The sequence below is a fragment of the Tachypleus tridentatus genome, chromosome 4 (genome assembly GCF_004210375.1).
Source record: "Tachypleus tridentatus isolate NWPU-2018 chromosome 4, ASM421037v1, whole genome shotgun sequence".
Taxonomy (NCBI): Eukaryota; Metazoa; Arthropoda; class Merostomata; order Xiphosura; family Limulidae; genus Tachypleus; species Tachypleus tridentatus.
The window spans coordinates 70,705,060-70,711,184 of NC_134828.1; the positions used below are offsets into that span (position 1 = coordinate 70,705,060).

The 6,125-nt window shown below is 36.0% G+C and overlaps 2 non-coding genes across 2 annotated transcripts; both read right to left on the reverse strand.

Annotated features, from left to right (window-relative positions):
- Nucleotides 1–1,443: 1,443 nt before the first annotated feature.
- On the reverse strand, nucleotides 1,444–1,523 carry TRNAL-UAG (transfer RNA leucine (anticodon UAG)). Its single transcript has one exon. It is a non-coding gene; the product is annotated as a tRNA-Leu (tRNA).
- A 1,549-nt stretch (nucleotides 1,524–3,072) lies between these two features.
- On the reverse strand, nucleotides 3,073–3,152 carry TRNAL-UAG (transfer RNA leucine (anticodon UAG)). The gene has a single exon. It is a non-coding gene; the product is annotated as a tRNA-Leu (tRNA).
- Nucleotides 3,153–6,125: the final 2,973 nt, after the last annotated feature.

A 6,125-nucleotide genomic window follows, 5' to 3' on the forward strand; every position in this document is an offset into this window, starting at 1 on the left:
TTCATATGCAAACATTCTATAAAGTATGTGCAATGGTGGATAAGCAAGGCACCAAAAACATTATCCAGTGTTTACCAAGAGAAACCTCATTCTTTTTCTTATCTCAAGGTTATCTATAGTGTCTCAACTAAAAATTTACGGAGAGAAATGTATTTACTACAACAATGACGGTAAAAAAGAATATATTAATAGATTTTATCATGCTAGTTCCGTTAAAAAGTTGAGGATGATGAATACTTATTTGGGTCTGGAATTAATTTGAAAAATTAATTGCAACCCACATGATGCAAATACTGCAGATTTGCAATATTATAGAGAGTGTGAGCACGAGATGTTGGTAATTTGTTTATATCATATTTCCATTATCAGTTTCATTAAGTTTTTAAAGAAAAATCCTCTGATAGTATGTACTTAAAAGAACAATGTTCAACACGTAACTTTTCATAAATTCGTTTGAGACGTCCACAGTGCTCAAGATCCAGTGTCGCATATCGCGAATTCTAATATTCGAACAGCCTCTTTTAATTTCTAGCGATAAACCGTTTGACGTGATTGAAAATTCATTATCGTAATCCATTTCTTAATAAAGTGACTTTAGTTACTTTAATGCCACAAACAGTTTGTTTGCTGATTCTTTGTGATAAAGCTTCAAAATCACTGGCGTTAACCGCAATGCATACTTCACAAAATAAATACTATCAGGAGTATTTACGTTCTTAGTGTATGGTATGAATAGAAGTGGGTGTTTATTTAAAATACGTCACCTCTGGCATTATATAAAGATGAACGTTCCTATTTCTTGAAATTATTCATGCAGAGGTTCAATTTGAAAAGAATTTTAATTTTTTCGTATTTCACTTATTTTTCAGACCACAAGTTGAACCCACAAATCCTCAAAGAAGGGTTTCTTTTTGTAGACGAGCATATTTTCCAATAGATACAAGTTTCAAAAGTAAAATAGAAAATACCAAAAATCTTTATATGCTCACTTTCTCTTAAAGATTCAATTCTTTTCTATCAATGTTACTTACGAGTAGGGGTTATTTTATACAAGACACCGACGTTTAGGCGTTCCTACTTTAGAAATGCTGACCAGAGAAAGTAAATTCAGCAAGCGCCATCTAAACCACTGCTCATTGCTCAACTCAGTGTATAAATAATGACACGTTAATTAATAATAATTGAACAAAACGTAGGGTGTTGTAAATAACGAATATTTTTTCAAACTGTGTTGACGCAAAGATTAGTTGTGAATTTTATGTGTCGCAACTTTCTGCGTTTGACTGAGATTTACCTAAACCATCATGTATGTAGTAATTTTTGGTGTTTAATTGGCGAGAAACGCTCTTCGCTTGTTCTAATAGGCCCAATAAAAATATCCTCCTTTCAAATATATTACCCACATTTCTTGTTCATCTAATAAGTGGAATAATAAAGAAAGAATGGCAGCGGTGGGATTCGAACCCACGCCCTTTCGGACTGGTGCCTAAAACCAGCGCCTTAGACCGCTCGGCTACGCTACCGTGTGTTTTGTTCTCTCCACATTTCAAAAAAGAGTTCTTCTCAAACTCAAACTAACGTGACAGGGGTTTAGTTTAGAGAGAGAGAAATCAGAAGAATTGTGCTTCCTCTTCATCCTTTTTTCGTGGAAGTTTATTGAATTTAGCTGGTTTTTTTTTTTTAACTCTATTTTGGGTGAAGGAGTGAAGTTGGTCATAATTAATATTATTCATGAACGAGGTAAAGGTAGCACAGGGGAAAACAGCCAGATCCCGTCCCGAAAGTTAGATGTCATAGTAAATTTGAACATAAACGACCCAATTCAGGGCATGGCAATAAAGTTGCCTAGGCTGGGATCTGAAGATCCAATGTCTGAGATTTTGCTGTGGGGGGAAACGGGAGTGCCCCGAGAAAAACCCACTTTCACAGGACAGGCGCCGAAAGTTTTACCTATCCTGTGCCCGAAGAAGGGTTTCTTTTAGTAGACGAGCATATTTTCCAAGAGATACAAGTTTTAAAAGTAAAATAGAAAATACCAAAAAACTTTATATGCTCACTTTCTTTAGAGATTCAATCCTTTTCTATCAATGTTACATACGGAGTAGGGGTTATTTTATATAAGACACCGACGTTTACGCGTTGTTATTTTAGAAATGCTGACCAGAGAAAGTAAATTCAGCAAGCGCCATCTAAACTACTGCTTTTAATAAAACAATGCAATCGACTGTTCTTTGTATAACACACTCACAGCTGATAATTTGAATTCAACCTTTACCCTTACGAACTACTGCTATTTTAGGCTAATTCATTTTTCAGATGACCCTAATTTTGGCAATTTTCCTCCACCTTATATCATGGATTGTTTTCCATGCCTCTAATACAGAAGCTGCTTGGCTTATTTCAGTTGTTTTAGACACATTTCACTATATTCCCCTTCACATGACATTGTTTCATCCTTTTGTCTCTCTTTTTTGGACCTTGGATCTTGCTAGCCTCGCCTTATGCAAGCTTTATTTGTTTTCTCGTCTTATCTTACCATCAAGCAGATTTTTTTTCTGGATTTCATGCCATTTGCATTTCTGTTAATCCTGTTTTTTACCTAATTATTTAGCATTTTTTCACCTTATTAATTCTCTTACAGTCAATGTTTACCTTTCAACTCCTTACTTTGATGTACCTTTCTCCCTCCGTATCTGGGCGTTTGCCATTGTCAGTTCTAGCGGCTTTTCAATCCGCGTTTTCCTGTTTCCAATGAAACATCATTGCTCAATACTCAGTGTATAAATAATGACACGTTAATTAATAATAATTGAACAAAACGTAGTGTGTTGTAAATAACGAATATTTTGTCAAACTGTGATGACGCAAAGATTAGTTGTGAATTATATGTGTGGCAACTTTCTGCGATTACCTGACATTTACCTAAACCATAATGTATGTAGTAATTGTTTTGGGTTTAATTGGAGAGAAACGCTCTTCGCTTGTTGTAATAAGCCCACCAAAAATATCCTCCTTCGAAATATATTACCCACATTTCTTGTTCATCTAATAAGTGGCATAATAAAGAAAGAATGGCAGCGGTGGGATTCGAACCCACGACCTTTCGGCCTGGTGCCTAAAACCAGCGCCTTAGACCGCTCGGCCACGTTACCGTGTGTTTTGTTTCTTCCACATTTGAAAAAAGAGTTCTTCTCAAACTCAAATTAACGTGATGGAGGTTTAATTTAGAGAGAGAGAAATCAGAAGAATTGTGCTTCCTCTTCATATTTTTTCGTGGAAGTTTATTGAATTTAACTGGGTTTTTTTTAACTCTATTTTGGGTGAAGGAGTGAAGTTGGTCATAATTAATATTATTCATGAACGAGGTAAAGGTAGCACAGGGGAAAACAGCCAGATCCCGTCCCGAAAGTTAGATGTCATAGTAAATTTCAACATAAACGACCCAATTCAGGGCATGGCAATAAAGTTGCCTAGGCTGGGATCTGAAGATCCAATGTCTGAGATTTTGCTGTGGGGGGAAACGGGAGTGCCCCGAGAAAAACCCACTTTCACAGGACAGGCGCCGAAAGTTTTACCTATCCTGTGCCCGAGACCTAAAAAGAAAATACATAATGTTTTCGTGAGTTTTGCCCTTTAAGTACTTTGTTGTGTTGTTTGTGACTCCCGAAATATGTTGTATGGTGAAATAAATTTGGTTGGTGCACTAGTTAATTTATAGAGTTAGTTTGTTTCTGTGTTCTGCTTTTAAATTGTATTTGTGTGCTATTTCTATTAGTCTATTTTTTAGTGTTGGTAAGTTGCTGATTTGATGTATATAATTTACTGGAGTGTATGATGGTAGACTGAATGCAGATCTTAGTACAGTATTTTGTTTTGTTGAGCTTGGATTTTCTGGAGTGTGTTATTTGACATATTATATGTGACTTGATATCCATACTCCATTAGTGAACGGATGTAAGCCTTGTATATTTGGATAATGGTTTTTGGTGAGCATTTTCAGTGTTTGCTGGTTAGAGTCATTAAGTGTGAAATGCGTTTTCTAATTGATGAGTGTATGTTGTTAACGTGTTTTTTCCATGCTAGTTTGTGTCAAAAGTGATGCCAAGGAATGTGATGTTTTTGCTCATGTTAATGGGCGTATTTCCGAGTGATAATTTTACTTTTTCTAGATTTTTTCTTTGTTTTTTCAGTTTCCTGTAGAAGGTGATTGCTTGTGTTTTGGTTGGATTTAAAAGTACTCTTCACTTGTTACTCCAGGTCGAGACGTTTTTCAGTGATTCTTGAACGCGAGACATGGCCATTACTGGGTTTCTGGAGGTGCTCCAGAAAGAGATGTCGTCTGCGTATTGTGAATTATGCGTGTATGTTAAATTGGGGAAAGGTATGTCGCTGACGAAAATAATATATAGTAGTGGAGAAAGGACTGTTCCTTGGAGCACTCCTGCAGTTATGTTCAATGATTTAGATATAGTTTTATTGACTTTTACTTGTGCTGTTCTATCTCTCAGGAAGTTTGATATCCATTTAACTATAGTGGGGTTTATATTTAGATCAGTTAGTTTGCATTTGATGGCATTGTGTCATACGCTGTCAAATGCTTTTTTGATGTCTAGGAATACACCAACGGTTACTTTGTTGTTGTTAAAAGTTTTGTAGACTGATTCGTTGAGTCGTGTGAGGTGATCTGATGTTTGCCTGTTTTTTCTGGAGGCATTCTTGGATTCTGGAAGGATATTATTTCTTTCACAAAAGTGAAGAAGACGGTTGGAGATAACCCTCTCCATCAGTTTGTCAAGGCAGCTTAACAGATTGATGAGACGGAAATTATCTGAATTTTTCCAGTTGGTTTGTTTCTTTGGAATCGTGGTTATGATGGCTATTTTCCAAGTGTCGGGTAATATCTTGTTGTTAGTGAAATATTCATGATGTTTTTGAGGTGTTGAAATATGAGAGTATAGCTTTTTTTCAGAATAATGTTTGGTATTTGGTCGTGTCCGGGGGAAGTGTTTTTCATGTTTTTAATATTAATTTTTAGTTTAGTGATGGTAATTTTCCTGTTGATTGAGCTTGGGTATGTCTCTAATGTCTCGCCAGGTAATTGTGGTGAGAATGAAGCTTAATTTCTATTTATGAAGTTGTTGACATGATGTTGGTGTTGTGTGTCAAAGTCGACTGAATTTAGGTTGCAAAAGGAGGATGCGAAGTAGTCGTCTAATAGGTAGGCTTTCTCTACGTCCGTCCTTGCGATTATATTGTTGTGTGTGATATGTTGTAGCAGGTTGTTTGTGTTTTTGTCTAAAGAAATACTGTTGAATTTTTTGCAAAATTTTTTTGGATTGTTTTTTAATTTTTCTAAGTTTTTACAAAAGTTTTGCCAATTAGTGTCTTTTCCTACTTTAATTTATTGTTTAATTTTTGCATTTGTTATGTTAATCTGTGTTTTGATAGATGGATCACGTGTTATAAAGTGCATTCGTCTTAATTGCCTGCGTTTGATTATAAGTGCATGAATTTCCGGTGTTAAAGTCCATTGATTATGTGAATGCTTTCTCCTTGTTTTAGAGATTGTGTTTTTTATGGCTTTATGTATGGCTTCTGTAACTTGATTTACATAGTTGTCTAGTTCTGTTTTGTTGTTAGCATGTTTAATTGAGTGGGGTAGATATGAATCTAGTGAAGCGTTGAAAGTGAGCTAATCTGTTTTGGTGTAAGTGTATGCTGAGGAAGTCACGTACGCCACGGCAGGGTGGCGCAGGTGAATCATACAGGAAATGGAGAAGTGGTCGCTCGTGATTTCGTCATGCACTCTGAAGTTAGAGATTCTATTTACTGTGTCCTTGGAGGCTATGATGTAATCAAGTACGTCATATGAGCCGTTGGCGGCTGAAAAGTGTGTAGGTGTGCGGTCGTTTATCAGGTGCCTTTTCTTAAACCAAACTAAACTAAACTAAAGTGGCAGGGGTTCAGTTTAGAGAGAGAGAAATCCGAAGAGTTCTCTCTCCAACTGGGGTGTTCAGGAACTTTGTAGTTCCTCTTCGTCCCCTTTCGTGGATTGTTATTAGGATTAAGTGGTGGGTTTTTTTTATTATTATTTTAATAAATTAATTATCGTTATTATTCTTGAC